We start from the raw sequence: 17,279 nt of genomic DNA on the forward strand, positions 1-17,279 counted from the left end.
GCTGAGCAACAGGGTCAATAGAATCAGTGGCAGTCAGGAAGCAAAATCCTTGAGCGCTGACGTCTGAGTGCGCAGGTGGAAACTGCTCCATACTCACCTGAGTGATAAGCTCCTTGGGCACAGAGCCTGTTATCAGTGCCTACAAGGACCAGCATGAGTGTCTGAAGAATTCATAAGGGCGTGTATTTGCACCTTGTCCCTTTTCAGCCTCACTCCGTCTATTGTGATCTCTCCTCCATGGACGGTAAGAAGTCTGAGCAGATTCTGTGTAATCCAGTTGCCTTTGTTCCTTGCATCTTATTTATTTTTAAATGCATCTACTGTGATTCCATCTGTATTCTTGGGTGGCTTTAGTGGTAAAGAATCCACCTGCCAATATAGGAGATGTAAGAGACTCTGCTTCAATCCCTGGGTCGGGAAGATCCCCTGGAGGAGGGCATGCCAACTCACTCCAGTACTCTTGCCTAGAGAATCTCATGGACAGAGGAGGAGCCTGGCGGGCTACAGTCCATGGGGTCACAAAGAGTTAGACCCAACTGAGCGACTGAGCACGCACTGTGATTCCAGTATTATTGTTACTTAGTGCCCTTCTTTCACACCCTAAGACCCTTGTGATTACTTAGAACTTTGATATATTCCTAGCTGTTTCAGCCAAATGGGTGGTAGGATGTCACTACCTGCATTTTCCTCTCTAGTAGACAAAAGAGCCCAGGGATGCAGCAGCTATAAAATCCTTCCGCAGCATTTTGAATTTGCAGACAATGGCCCCTACTCACAAACTGGCCCATTGAGCTGTGGTTTTCTGTTCCTTTTAGTGAGCAGATATCTTTAACCCAGTCTCGTTTCTAGTTGGAACTTTTACTTTGGGTGGAGGCAGAAAGTTAAGCTTGGAACAATTAAAGTAACTGTTCATGCCCTTTTGCTTATGATAGAAAAGACACTAATTTTCCAACAAAGAAGCTGGTGGTTTCTATCAGTCCCTCTCCAAAGCCAGTTTTCCTCTTTCTCCTATTTTCCCTGACTTGCTGCCCTTCTGGGGTCTAATCTTTGTTCCTCCATTTGCTTGTTGGGTGACTTTGGTTATGTTATTTAATCTACTTGTGTCCATCTCTTTCTATCTAAAACAGCAATCCCTACTTAGAATTCTGCTTTTAACATTAACTGAGGAAATATTTGTGAGATCCTTGACAACTTGGTACATAGTAAATGCTTGGTAACTGAGAACTACTGTTTGTCCTAATCACTTTCTTCCCTCCGTTTCTCTGTCCTCCTTTTTTCTCTTCGTTATGCTTTCTGTCTTTCTATCACACATTTTCTTCCTTTTGTCCTTCTGTTTTATCTCTCCTTTGTAATCCAGGTCCATTGATTGTGTAATAATCAGCTTGATCAGAAGTTGCATTATCATTCATCCAAAATGTTCAATCAAATTCCAGGGCCGTTTGAACTGGTGAACATCAGTCGAGCAGGTCCATAATGGTACCAATGTTTATGGCATCAGAACAATCCTGCCTGCCTCCTCTCCAGTAGCCAGGAGATTGCAGAGATAATCACAAAAGGGTTTATGTTTCTCTAGTCACGATGGAAGAGCATCAGAGAAACAACCTCTTAATCTAGGGTAAGATCTTTCTCTGGACAAAGCAAGTAAGAAATACGATTATTATGCTAGGATGTGAATCTTCTCTCTTCTAAATCGAGCAGAGCATCATAAATTGTTTGCCCAGTGTTTTCAGGCCAGCTGTTAACTGTGTTTTCTGACTCTCTGAATTATGGGCACCTTGTTAATCATGGAAACATTTCCATTGCCTATTTTGGAGAGAAATCCTGCTTTCTGAAGGAATGTACCATTTGGTAAGTCAGAGTTTTGCATCAAGTGATGGTGAACCTTTAACTCCTTAAACCCCCCTCCTCTGACGTCCTGCTAACCTCACAACTTTGGGGTGAAAGATAACAAGGCAGGTAAGATAACAAGGCATGAAACAAATTTATTCTATGCACAAAGCAGGGAGAAACTTCAGGATGTAGTTATTATGAGTTGAGATGATGCTCAAGGGCAAAGGACTGACATTTATTGAGCAATTACTATGACTTGACAGAGCTCCAAATACTTTCTTCTGTGTTGCATCATTTGAAACCACCCTTTCACTCCAGAAAGCCAAGCTGATTTATTACTTATCTTTCATACAAGGAACATGGGGGTGCAGAGTTAAAGTAACTTGCTCATTGATAAACAGTAAATGAACTATAAAGAAGAGGTCTCAACTCCTCTTTCCAACAACAGACCCTGGTTCTTTTCATCACACCGTCCTGACAAAACCAAATGAATGCTTCTCCGTTTCTTAAAAAAAAAGAGAAAAAAAGAAGGAAACAAGAATAGTCTCAGATAAGCAAAGCCCTGAATCTAGAAACAGCTCCTCGATCCCCAGGGTGGAGTTCTCCACCATCTGAGTTCTGAGAGCTTTTAGTAGCCTTGTAACTTTATCATAGAATTTGCCAAAATGCAAAAGGCCCTCAAAAGAGGAGACCCTGTCTCCATTTCACATTTATTAAACATTGACTGAGCTCTTGGCATTTGCCCAAGCCCTGCAGTAAACATTAGTGATTGAGCCAAAACGGACACAATTCCTATTCTCAGGGAGTGTATATGCTTTAGCAGAGGGAAGAGGAACAGAATTAGCTCACACGGTAGGAGCGTCTTACAGTGACAAGCACTGAACTGAAAGAAGAGATGCCAGTTTTACTGAGAGCTCATGATAGGGAATTTAATCTAGCCAGAGAGTAAGCACAGGGAAGGTTCCTTTATGAGTGTGATGCTGAGCTGAATCAGAACTCTCTAATTCAGCTTCAGGCCATGGTTGATACTTAGAAGAGTGCTTGACACATAGCAGATGCTCTGCAAATGTTGGCTGAAGGAAGCGATAGTCGGCTATTGATAAACGTCTTCGATGATAATTATATTCACATCATACTGCACGGTTAAAACCCTTAGCACATTTTATGTCATTTTATCTCACAATAATTAAAGATATTTTGCAGTGACTATTCCATTTTTTTATAGAGGGAGGTAAGTAAGTTTTCCAAGGCCAGGAAGAAGTGAAGCTGGGATTTGAACTCAGGGATTCTGAATCCAGAGTCTCAGCAATGAGCTTCTACATTGTTGGATAATGGCATGTGTACCAGTTTTGTGCCAGGTATTTTACTGGTATCATTCCATAACATGTCTGGAGGAGGTGGGTACCATGTTTTTTTTTTCCCTCTCTGTAGATGTTAGAACTAAAAAGATAGAGTATTTCCACCTAAAATAATAAGGTTATAAACAGCAGAGACAAGAACAGAGGCAAGCTTGGCCCCCCCTCAATGGGTATCTGGATTCCTTCCACTGCCCAACTGCCCACAGATGTTGAGATGATGACAGTGTTGGGCAAGAGATGTTGGAAGCTGACAGTGATGGAGAGGAGAAGGAGGAGGAGGAGGAGTGAGAACCTCTGTTTAGATCTTCCACTCTCGTCTTGGGATTTGGAAGTGGGCTGTTAGAATAACGCAGACGTTAAAGGCAATCAGCTTTTCGTGAACACCCTGGAGCCATTCCATTTCTTTATTACTCTCTACCTTTCCCAAGTTGCTTTGCATTTATAAAAAAGCATCACAATTACTTGTAATACTGCCTGATTAGAAACTCAGCCTATTTTCCTATGCAAATATGAAGCTGCCCATAATATGAAAATGTTATACAAAATTACTTGTACTCCATGGAAATTTTTAAAGAAAAATTACCGGTTGCCACTGCAGATTTTAAATCCAGGTTTTTCTTCCAAATAGATGGAAATAATATTGAGCTATTGTTAAATGTTCTGAAAGGTATGTGAGTAGGGAAACAACAGAAGAGGGGGAAGGGATGCTGAAATCTGTGCTGACTCAGCTCCCGAGCCACAAGATGCAAGTTTCAAGACCTAAGCTGTCTCTGTAGATTCCATACCAATCATGTTAATTGGAAACCGGAAAGAGGAAATGGTCACAATCAACACATTTATCACCCAAGGGTTGAGCAGTTCATAAATTTAATCTAGCCAAGGAATTGGAAAGTAGAATTGATGCTTAGAAGGTGGAGGAGGAGGGGCCCTCTAAACAACCTTTTGCAGCCAGATGGCAGGGAGTGCTTGAACATATTTTATTTGAAGCTATTAGAAATATGAAAGGCAGCTTCCTCCTGGCCCCTGGCTGTAGTATCGTAGCTTCTTTTTTATGGTCTTTATTAAAAAAAAAAAAAAGAGAGCAATAAAGAGACACAAACACGGTAGTTAAGTTTAATGGCAGTAAAAACCAGACACCTGAATATATGTAATTTATTTTCTGAAAAATCTTGCCCCATTGAGACTGCTATTAATTAGTATGGAAATGTATTGCAGAGTCAAGATTGCATGAGGTCTGTTATCTTGGCTACTTAAAAAACAAAGCAGTCAGAAGGACCATTGTCACTTCACTGTGAAAGGAGGTAGTGGAAAGTCATCTGTTAGTTTGGGGGCTTCATCTGGAAAAATAATCATACAAGATCCCAGCTTTCCAAAATTCCACATAGATACTTCCTCCACCATGGAGGCAGCATGGCCAGGAACAGGAACCCACACCAGTTCCTACTGAAGCCCTACTGTGGCCAAGGACAGGTCTGTAGGCTTTATGTACAGCAGCTGCTTGCCATCATTTTTCAGATGAGGAACCAGAGGCTCAGATGAGTTATGGCCAATAATCATCAATCAGTTGGCTGCAGAGAACTTTATTTGGGGTCTTAGGAATTGCAGTTTGAAAGGCATGAATCAGAATAAAACCATAAGGGTGTTCCAGGAAGAGAGTCAGGGACTTACAAAGGCAAAAACTCAAGGTCGTTAAATCATCTGGCAAGAATCATATTGTCACGAGCTATTTACTGTAAAATCCCATAAGTGTCTCAAATTTCTGGAACATTGTGCACATGCTCTGGATGCCTGCGTTAAGACAAGTAATCCAAGTCTAGATTCCTTCCTTCTGAGATGTGCACAAGTCACACATCCTCCGTGTCTTCTCGGCTCTGTTTTAGACAGTTCTCTTAGCAATGCTGATCCCATTTTGATTTTCCTTTCTCAGGTAAGAGTCTTTGGGCTAAAAAGGGGAAGGGAGGTGTTTCAGGCTGATGCTGCTACTGCTGGCTGCTGCTAAGTCACTTCAGTCGTGTCTGACTCTGTGTGACCCCATAGACAGCAGCCCACCAGGCTCCCCCATCCCTGAGATTCTCCAGGCAAGAACACTGGAGTGGGTTGCCATTTCCTTCTCCAATGTGTGAAAGTGAAAAGTGAAAGTGAAGTTGCTCAGTAATATCTGACTCGTAGCGTCCCCATGGACTGCAGCCTACCAGTCTCCTCCATCCATGGGATTTTCTAGGCAAGAGTACTGGAGTGGCTTGCCATTGCCTTCTCCGTCAGGCTGATGGGAGAGTGTAAATTAAGGTATAAAGACATGAAAGTATGTTGGGAGGGCTTCTCAGGTGGCTTCCCTTAGTGGTCAAGAACCCTTCTGCCAATGCAGGAGTTGTAAGAGATGCAGGTTCAATCCCTGGGTTGGGAAGGTCCCCTGGAGAAGGACATGGCAACCCACTCTAGGATTCTTGCCTGGAGAATCCCATGGACAGAGGAGCCTGGTGGACTACAGTCCATGGGGTCACAAAAGAGTCAGACATGACTGAAGAGACAGCATGCATGCAGGGCATGGCTAAAGCCCAGGTGGCATGGTAACAGGAGAGTCAGGAGACAAAGTAACATAGCACACTTGTCTCTTGAGCACATAGGTTGATGCCTTGTATGCGTTTGCTGTTCAGTGAATGTTTTTCATGGAAAGTTGAATGAAAGAGCCAGTGCTCATACTTAAGAATACAAAGTGTTTGTGTCTCAATAAAGAGACACAGAGATTGGTTTATTTTTTTTAAGACACATGTTCTGGCTTCAGTAAGAAAAAAGAAAACAAATGTGGTTTACATTAGAGAGACATTTAGTTTTATCTTCTACAGCAGTCTGAGCATGAATAGTGTAGAGTTGATAAAGCAGCTCGGTGGCCCTGGGGACCTGGGATCCTTTTATTTCTTGTTCTGCCATCTCAACACAGTTTCCATTTCTGGGCCCATGATGGCCACTCCAGTTTTCACCACGCTGCCTCCCGTAAGCAGCAGATGGGGAAAGAGAAAGAGGAGGTTGCTGCTTTATTTCAACTCCTGCTCCCAACTCCTGTTCCTGCTAATTGCAGGAGACTGGGGGTGGGGGGCAAATAAAATCTCTAGCTGTGTGATGGTTAATTTTATGTGGCAAGTTGACTGGATCATGCAGATGCATATATATCTAATTAAACATTTTATTTTAACTGGGTGCATCTGATAGGATGTTTCTGGAAGAGGTTAGGAAAGGAATTAAAAGCAAGTATTGGGGTGACACTTAGACATCTCTGCTCCAGTTGGTGTCTATTCTTGATTAGCCTGCTGAAATAGGAGTTACTGAGAAATCTATAAAGATGAAACTGAAGATAACTGGCTCCTGGGAAGACTTTGATTCAAGGTCCATCCTTTCCCAACCGTGCAGCTAAAGTTAATTCAGTAAAAAGTAGATCTCCCTAGAGGAATGGGTCAGTGCAGCTTATATCCACTCATGTGAAAAAAAAACAAACCTCCGATGTTCATACACCAGCTATGGGAGGTGTTAGGAGTCATCTACTGCTATTAAAGCACAAAGATTTAGAAGGAACAGTTCCCTTCTGAATTTGGAGTCCTACACTTGTATGATGATTACGCTTTATAGTGCAGGAGAGAAATGGGCAGGCTGATGATCAGCTCAGTGTGACTTGGGGGTATGGTGACATAGGGGCCACTGTCTATCTTCTCTGCAACAGAGTCTGAGAGCAGGTTTTGCCTGGGAATCCCCTCCAAAATTCATGTCACAATGCGCTTGAGGGAGGTTGGGGGCTACGGAAAAATCAAAGAGATGCAGAGTCTGGGAAGGAGGAAAAATCACTGAACTCTTTTCTTCAGGGTAGGAGGAGAATGAGGCCAGTAGTATTCCTGGGAGGAAACTGAGACCCTCATAACCAAGGGCTGTGACAGTGATAATTCCACACTGTGACATCTTTCATCAGATTATTTTTCAGCACATTTTATTCCAACTCCCTCTCTTTGGAGTGGATTATACTTTTCTTCTCAACTGACTTCTGCTTGGACAATAGGAAGGAAGTGAACAGATTGAATAAGAGCAGATAATGCAGGTACTATTTAAAGTGCTGGCACAGTTTGGCTGGGCTCATGGCTTTCAGGGATTTACCTTGAAAAGTGCAAGCCTAGGAGAACCCCTACCCTTTCGACCTGGGCCCCGTGAAAAAGATGAATGAGGCAGACCTAAACCCAACGCAGCCTGCAGCCAAGCCCGCTGCCCGAAGCTAGCTGTTGAACTGGGGAGGCATCAAAGGCCAAAAACTTGGGAAAATCAAAATCTGAGCAGTGATCAAAAAATGCCAAGTCTTTGGGTGAGGTCCAAGATGCAAAAGTGTGCAAATCAGAAGGAAAAACATGGAGAGTTTGATGTCAAACTTAGGAGTTTTCAAAGGGAAAAGTCATTTGACCCAGATAAAGTAGAGACCCATGGTGCCCACATGGAGAGCTTTTCATAACTACGAGCAATTCTCCTTTTCTGGGAAGTTTCTTTCTTCTTTTTCCACTTCCAATGCCAAGAGTGGCTCCATGATAGACCCTTAGAACAAGATAAGACCTTGAGTTCAGCCAGACCAGTGGGTCTCCAACTTCAGAACCACCAGGAAGCTTGTTAAAGCACAGCCAGTGGGACCCAACCAAGGCCTGCCTGTTCAGGTGTGCAAATATGCATGTGGCACAGACGCTGTCCGGCCACCAAGGACACCTGGAGTACACTGGTGACTCAGATGGTGAAGAATCCGCCTGCACTGCAGGAGACCCGGGCTCCATCCCTGGGTCGGGAAGGTCCCCTGGAGCGGGGCATGGCAACCCACTCTAGTATTCTTGCCTGGAGAATCCCATGGACAGAGGAGCTTTGTGGGCTATGGTCCATGGGTTCACAATGAATCAGTCACCCCTGAGCGACCACACACACACACACACACACACACACACACAATGTACACAAAACCACTTCAGTAGATTGGAAAGCTCAGACACAGAGAGGGAGAAAGAGTAGTCAGAGGGTACCTGGCAAGAGTTGAATAGAGTTTTCCCACCCAACCCAGAAAGGTTTTCACCAACTCTGCCACCTTTCCATCTCCCCCGGTGAGTTCCTGGTCATTCTAGTATGTCTACTCCATACCTGAGACACTTCTGTCTCCTAACTTGACTCACACTGCCTGAACTTGACTCAGAGAGTCAAATGTGTTTGGTGAATCTGAGAGCAAATGAGCAAATGACAGGTAGTAACTGCTCAATAATATTGGCTGAGCTGAGTTATATTTCCATAGGTGTTCTATATTTTTTTGTGCTTTCCAAAAATTGAATCTGTCAACAGTAGTTGAAGATTTACCATCACTAAGGAAATAGTTTTCAGAAGAAAATTATCATTTGCATAAGAGTGCATGACAGATGATTTTGTGTCAGGCATACTACAGTTAATTCATGGACCGAAAGGGAACTGAAGGAAAGCCTAGATTCCAACTCTATCTGGGTGGAGTCTGGCCATCCTCTTGAAGTGTTGAATCAAAAATATTTTAAAGTCATTTTTTCTTTGTGATCCAAACAATGCATTTTCAAGAAAAGTCCAAATGTCAGTTGAGGTGTGGGTATTGTGCAGACTTCAAGTTAAAAGTCTGGAATTGACTACTTAATAATTTGTAACATGTCTTTCTGGGCTTCCCTGGTGGCTTGGTGGTAAAGAATATTCATTCTTACCTGCATGCCAATACAGGAGACTTGTGTTCAATTCCTGGGTCGGGAAGATCCCCTGGAGAATGAAATGGCAAGTCACTCCAGTATTCTTGCGTGGGACATCCCAAGGGCAGAGGAGCCTGGTGGGCTACAGTCCATGGGTTGCAAAAGAGTCTGATATGACTTAGTGACTAAACAACAACAAACATACCTTTACTATCTTACGAATTTGTATTATAAGTTTTCCTAGAAACAACAGCATGCTCTGCCACATAGTGGCTCAGGAGGAATTCACAACATGGCCTGCCAGTTGGTTGCTGGACAGGAAAACCTGGCGTGCTGCAGTCCATGGGGTTGCAAAGAGCTGGACACGACTGAGTGACTGAACTGAACTGAATCACATGGAATATTTGTTCAGCATCTCATACTTTTAGCAGATGTTAATTGATGGAAGTTATTGGGTGTCCAAGAAGACTTTGGAATCCATAAGAAGAGAAACATTAAACTGGTTGAAAAGAATAGGAAGAGAAATGTGTTGTAGCCCTTTTAAATGTCACAGGGCAGGGTTCCATCTTCTATCAACTTATCCTCTAGTACCATTCCTGCAAGTTATATACGCGTATCATAATGCAGAGAACCAGACGAGACTCAGGAAGATCAGGTGACTTACCCAAGGTCACCTAACTAAAGGTGACAAAACTAGGATTTGAACCCGGGTCTCACTGATTCTATAGCCTATGACCCTGAATGAGATAATAACAGTAATGTTTGTTAATAAATACCATATGATTTAGATGCTACATTTTGTAATTTCCACATAGAATGCCTATGCCACCCCACCTTCTCCTACTCACCTGTTAGACCTAGGCTGAGATGTCACCTTTCTGTCATATATGTATGGCATACGGATAGGCCAAAATGCAGTGTGAAGAGACAAATCAAGCATCAGAACTCAACTAAGATATGGCAGGGTTTGGGGATGATCAAACTCAGAATTTAAAATAACTTAATTTAATTTAATATGCCAAGGACTGTAATGTGAAAAAAGAAAAAGACCTGTCAACAACCAAGAATGGTATATCCAGCAACATTGTCCTTCAAAGGTGAAAGAGAAATTAAACCATTCCTAGATAAGCAAAAGCTGAAGGTGTTTTAACATTATTCTACCTAAAAAGAAAGAAAATTCTGATTATGTGCGACAGCATAGGTAAACCTTGGGAATATGATGTTAATTGAAATAAGCCAGGCCCCAAAAGACAAATACTGTATGATTCCACTTCTGTGAGGTACGTAGAGTAGTCAAATTCATAGAGATGAAAAGCAGAGTAATGACTGCCAGAGTTTGAAAGTAGCCAAGGGAGAAGGGGGAATTGTCACTTAATATACAAAGTTTCAGTTTGGGAAGATGAAAAAATGTTGGAGATGGACAGTAAACAACGATGTGAATGTACTTAATGCCACTGAGCTGTATTACTTAAAAATATTTAAAATAATAAATGTTTTCTATATTTCATCACAGTGAAAAATAAATACAACATAGTTCTCATAAATTTGCTTGATGACCACTTTTCTCTTTTTCTCGGGAAAAAAAAAACTATTGTATCCTACCTTAATACAGAGATATAAAAAATTTTCAATCAGTTGATCTTCTTTCAAAGCTTAAATGAGTTCATTAAGATTCTCAAAAAGAGTTTTATCACCTTTGTCCATTGCTTTAGCCACAGTGTCCCTTTATGATCCTTTAAATATGCATTAATATGAAAACGAGGCATCTCTCTTCACACATTTTCATTGTTGGATCTGGAGTGTGAAGGTGAAGTGGATGTAATCAAACCTGCTAAGGTTCCTGCAACTACTTAAGGCCCGAGTTGATTGCAGACTTTGAATACAGGGCTGCTAGATGAAATAAGGGGAAGGAATGACTTGAGTTGCAGGGAAGATGAACTCAACTGGAATTTGTGACTTGGGCTCCTTTTCATCATGATTAATGGTCACTGGCCCCTGTTCACATCCATCTAGGCTTATTCCCAACACACAAGAGAGCCAGTCTTGCTATTGCAGAGCTAAGCTTGGTCATGATTCCTGCTGCAAAGGCTGCCTGGCCTGGGGAGGTCCTACCATCTGCTGGCACACCCCTCTGTCATGATGTCGCTGGCAAACAGGTGTATAGGCAACCCAGTTGGCTGCTGGGGCCGAGACAAGGCTGGCTGGCCGAGGGTGGAGGTGATTTACCTGCTGAGTGGTGGAGGGTCAGATAGAGACTTTGGAGCCTGGAAAAAATTCATGCCTTATCCTGAGAACTGAGACAAGTTACTTAATTTCTTTTCATTTTAGTCTCTTCTAAAAAATGGGGATAAGAGGTGCCTGGCAGGTCTTTGTTTTCGGGATTGTATGTGATAATACATTTCACTTGCCCGACTCACTGTAGCTAAGTTTTCCCTGAGTCTCATCTCTGTTATTTTTTAAGTTTTAGTTATGCTATTTATTTTTTGGCTGTGATGGGTCTTCATTGCTGCCCACGGGCATTCTCTAGTTATGGAGAGTGGGGGCTAGTCTTCGTGTACTGCCCGGGCTTCTCATTGCAGTGGATTCTCTTGTGATGGAGCACAAGCTCTAGGGTGGGTAGGCTTCAGTAGTTGTGGTGAGTGGGCTTAGCTGCTCCGTGGCATGTGGGATCTTCCCAGACCAAGGATGGAAACCTTGCATGGGTAGGAGGCTTCTTCATCACTGGGCCAACAGGGAAGCCCCTCATCTCTATTATTTACTATGGTGTCCCAAGCAAAACAACTCGATTCTTGCCTCGATACTTTTGAATGAGCCTCTCTGAAGGCCTCGAATGTCCTCCCACTGCTTTACAAAGTACTGCTAATCTTCCAGCATGTAGCCAGACGCCATTCACTTTTCCTTTTAGTAAGATGAAAGTGAAAGTCGCTCAGTCTTGTCCGACTCTTTACAGTCCATGTAATTCTCCAGGCCAGAATACTGGAGTGGGTAGCCTTTCCCTTCTCCAGCGGATCTTCCCACCCCAGGGATCGAACCCAGGTCTTTGGCACTGCAGGGAGATTCTTTACCAGTTGAGCCCCAGGGGAAACCCTTTAGGAAGGTAACTGTCCCCTTTTCTCCAGTAGAGACAAGTGATGCTAAATAGCTCTCTATCTTCTGCTCCGCTTCTGTGTCCTGGCATATTTCCAGTGTCAGGCTGTGCTCATAGAATCACTGTTGGCTCTTCTCTGTCTCCTGCCCTAGTCATTGCTCTGTCCCGGGTATTCGCAGACCTTTTTCGTACAACCCCTGACAGTAAATGTTTTGGATTCTGAGGGGCTGTACAGTCTCTGTGGTAACTGCTCAGCTGTGCTGTTGTACTGAAAATACAGCCACAGACACTAGGTAAACAAACGCAGGTGGGTGAATTTCCAAAAAACTTTATTTACAAAACAGGCTGCAATCCAGAACTGGCTCATAGCCACAGTCTCATCCCATGCATGTAGCACAGAGATTGGCATAACAAACATTGGGAAAATGTGTTTGTCTCAAATTCTAGACTCAAGTCTGGCCCTGAAATGTCCTTTCCCATCTGTATGTTCTGTCTCTGTCTAGGATGGACTTGCTACATGCAAACAGAAGTCCAGGGAAGCCCACATGTGATTTTTGCTCCAGAGGCTAGATATTGTGTTTTCTTGCTTGGGGAAAAAACATAAGGACATAGGATAGTATGGAAGAGATACTTCCTGTTCTTGGAATTGGGAGACCTGAGCAGAATCCCTAGTTTGGGCACTTAATGTGCAATCCTAGGCTGGTGATGTCATCCTTTTGAGTCTCAGATGGTTCAAAGGGTAAAGAATCTGCCTGTAATGCAGTAGACAAAGGAGACGCAGGTTCGACTCCTGGGTTGGAAAGATCCCCTGGAGAAGGAAATGGCAACTCATTCCAGTATTCTTTTTGGGAAATCCCATGGACAGAGGAGCCTGGCAGGCTACAGTCCATAGGGTTGCAAAGATTTGGACATGACTGAGCAACTAAGCATCAAGCAACGTCATCAAAAGTTCATGTATGAAATTGTGTGCCTCCACTGGCAAATGTAGTGAGGACCACGCATGGTATTGCATTGTAAGCTGACTTGCTAGTCAATATCATTATTATTATTATACTCAGATTCTAGATAATTTCCTATTATTATTCTAGATTATTTCTGCCATCTGGGCTGGTAGGAAGATTGTGTCTGCATTCATTCATTCATTCAACTCAGTTACTCATTCAATAATAATGTAAAAACAATCCAGGAAGTCATAAACTTAAAATGATGCCCAAGTCTTGTCCTCAGTCTATTTTTCCAAAACGTCTGAATTTCCTCCCCTGACTCTGAACCTGACCCAGACACTCCTCTACCAGTCTTATCTTTTCCTTTCAAGGATGCATAATTCTAGATTCTTAAGGCAAAGATCATAAAAAAGAGAAAACAGAGGGAAAAACTGGATTCTGATCAGTTTCTGTTGTCTTCAAAATATCTTAAACATTTTTTTTTTAGTTTCAATTTGGTTATTTTATATAAAAATCAAACTTCTCTGGAGAAATTGAGATGACACCACTGGGTTTGCATTTTTCCATGACACTCATTGACAACCCCCAAAATCTCAAGTAGATTCCTTTCTCATACATTCTCAAAACATCCTGGTTTCTTTAGAGCATTCAATATAGTTCATACTTTTACATTTATTTCTACAAATATATAATGTTTATGCATTACTGTGCATTACTGACAAGAGAGTAGCATCCAGGTCTGACTTACTTATGCTGCATTCCCAGTCACTAATAAGGAATCTGCTCTAAAGTGGGCCATTCAAAAATACTTGTTAAAGAAAGACACACTTCTGAATTAATGAGAAGGTAACATGACAGTAGTATGTTCATCTCTCCATTTCATACCCTGTCCCTGAGACAACTTAATAAACCGTGCCCTTCAATAGGCAACCAGTTCTCAGTCTTTTAGAAAAGTTGACCCATAAAGCCTAAAACTCCTGTCATCCAAGTCCAAGTGTTGGAAGTATAATGACTTCATAGTGATGTCTTTCAGCCACTTAATGACCCTAAACATTAAAGAGATTGGAATTGGCAGAGTCTGTTGGGCTATTGTTTTTTAACTTATTGGAGTTTCCACATGGTGGTTTTATGCTGCCAACTAGTATCATACCGAGGATTTATAGGCAATAAAATGTAGACAGATCCCCAACCATAATAACAGTCGTGGGCTGCACGTGGGAAAACAGCCTCTGATTTATGTTGCCTGATGAGACCATGATTGGCTATAATCATGCTTTTATTTTATACACTGGCTTTCTTCAGAGGATATGAGGTTCTTGAGCATATGGTTTACGACCTCACCAACAAATAATCATCAGGACACATGTAGACAAGGCAGGTCCATCATCAACAAACCTTCTGCAGAGCTCTTAGCATATCAGTCCCTCACTCTTTTAGGTTGCTTCTATTTGAACAAATCCATTAGCCTTAGAAATTGAGCAACTACAAGATTCCAACTCTGAGAACATGGATAATCTCCCCGGTGTGGTACAAAGCCCTCTGCAGGATGACTCCACTCATGTACTTTCCAGCAAGGATTTCCTGATCCTTCCAAGCAGAGTCCCCATCTCCCGGTCATCCTTCCTAGTGCTCTTAGCACTTTGCCCATTCTTCTGCCACATGTGATTGCACTGGCTCATTGGCAAAGGGTAGGTTTTCATAGGGTATGGCCCTATATCTACCTTTACTCGCTACATGAATTAGGTCCATCAACTAATTCTCTTATCCTCAGTCTTCCCATCTTGTGAAATCAGAAGTAACTCCATTGACTTTGCATAGTTGGGAAGAATATTTGGGATATTACACATGAAGTACTTAACTGTACAGATGGCATTAAATAAATTTAAATGCCTTTTCTTAGGATTTCCCTGGTGGTCCAGTGGTTAAGACTCAGCTTCCACCATATGGAGCTCATGTTCAATCCTTGGATGGGAAACTAAAATTACACATGCCGAGTGATGGGGCCAAAAAAATATGCAAATACATAAACTCTTTTTCTTCTCAATTATAGGAAATGGGTTATACTTTTTTATCCATACCTCTTGGCAGAGTTCCTGCTGAACTGAAGGAGATCCATAAAAAAACTTAATGAAGGAAAGGAGGAAAATTCAGTCATTAAGGGCATGGGTCATTTAATGATAACAGAAGCAAGACAAACAAGAATTAGGAATTTCACAAACCTTATCCAAGGAAAAGTATATTTAAGACATATGAATGGATGCTTCTTGACAAAAATAGTCTATGGTCAACATAACCTCCCTTGGCAAGCTTCCTTCTGAGGGTTTAATATAAGAACTTTCCAAAAAAATCTATTTTACTGTTTGACATTTGATTTCCTTCTATTAGTTCAGTTCAGTTCAGTCACTCAGTTGTGTCCGACTCTCCGCGACCCCATGAATCACAGCATGCCAGGCCTCCCTGTCCATCACCAACTCCCGGAGTTCACGCAAACTCATGTCCACAGAGCCGGTGATGCCATCCAGCCATCTCATTCTCTGTCGTCCCCTTCTCCTCCCGCCCCCAACCTTTCCCAGCATCAGGGTCTTTTCCAGTGAGTCAACTCGTCGCATGAGGTGGCCAAAGTATTGGAGTTTCAGCTTTAGCATCAGTCCTTCCAATGAACACCCAGGATTGATCTCCCTTAGAATGGACTGGTTGGATCTCCTTCCATTCCGTTCTTTCGCTCAGTCGTGTCCGACTCTTTGCCACCCCGTGGGCTGTAGCCTACCAGGCTTCTCCGTCCATGGGATTCTCCAGGCAAGAATACTGGAGTGGGTTACCGTTTCCTTCTCCAGGGGATCTTCCCGACCCAGGGATCGAACCCGGGTCTCCCGCATTGGAGGCAGACGCTTTAACCTCTGAGCCACCAGGGAAGCCTTAGGAAGTCCTTAATTTTCTCCTCTATGGGTTCACTGACCTCAATGACAAATACAAGACCCTGGGGCTTAATCAGTCCAATGAGCCCATTTGAGTCGCAAATTGCCATGCAGGGTGGAGACTGAACAATCTCAGTCCTCTATGGACCATTCTCTACTGCACTGATGAGATCAGTGTCACACTGTTAAACAGCAAAGCTCTCTCAGCCTCTGGAGAGGGTATCCTTGACCTCCAGCCTGGTGATCTAAGCACTCCGTCACCCTTGTCCTGCAATAACTTAACACAGGAAGTGAAGGAAAAGAGGATGAGGTCTCATTGTCCACACGGTCATGGTCACCCCACACCCACGTGATGTGAACTCCACATTCATCAGTGTCCCAGCAGTGTCCCAAGGGATTTAAGAAATTATTAAATAAATTAATTAAAGCGACAATCTCAGAGCAGGAGTGGCCAAGTAAAAACAGAATCTATGCCTTTCAGAAGCTATATCTGTAACATCTTTGAATACCCCAGCATCTCTGAACACTCCAGCATCTCTGAACACCCCAACTATGCCATGGTGACTCACATTTCAGAAAGCACTTTGCCACATGCAACCTTGGTCATTCTTGGCCAGCATCTCCCCAGATTTGCAAATGGGTGATCACTGGCTTTTCTTTACATAGTGGAATCCACAAAATCGAGTTTAATATTAAGCTAACAAAAAGCCTAATTTGACCCATAGACTATCTTCCCCCCCACTCTGAGTACAGCCCTTAGTTACTGCCTCAGTCAAGCCAGAAGGTAGAGGGAGGCTGATGCAGAGTCTGTGTAAGAGACATGGGCTTCCCAGGTGGCTCTGGGTAAAGAATCTGCCTGTAGTGCAGGAGATGAGGTGATATGGTTTTGATCCCTGGGTTGGGAAGATCCCCTGGAGGAGGGCATGGCAACACACTCCATTATTCTTGTCTGGAGAATTGCATGGACAAAGGAGCCTGGCGGGCTACAATCCATGGGGTTGCAAAGAGTCAGACATTGCTGAAACAACTGAGCATGCACACACTCAGGTTCTTTCAAGGTATAATGATGAAAAGTGGAAGTGCAATTTTTTAAGCAGTACTAGGTGCATAAATTGGAGTCTGTAGCCCCTCTTTGGGGGCCTTCTTTCAAACACACACCCTTCAGTTTTCATTTACAGCCTCAGAAATTCATTTGTTATTCCCAGCTGGACCTGGGTCCAGGGCTCCAAAATAAAATCTATAATCATTAGGATTTTAGGAAAGAACAGGAGGCCCTATCTCCAATATAGTTTCCATCCTTTTGGTGCAGCCTCCTATTATTCAAACCTGTCAAGTCACACGAGGGTTGATAATAGGATATTGGAGATTTAGACCAGCCAGATAGGCAGAGCTCCATCGTGAATTAGACTCAGGCTATTTCAGGGTGTGGGTTAGGGGTA

Source organism: Moschus berezovskii, chromosome 16 (assembly GCF_049115385.1).
Source record: "Moschus berezovskii isolate FMDL1 chromosome 16, NW_MosBer_1.0, whole genome shotgun sequence".
In the NCBI taxonomy this organism is placed as follows: Eukaryota; Metazoa; Chordata; class Mammalia; order Artiodactyla; family Moschidae; genus Moschus; species Moschus berezovskii.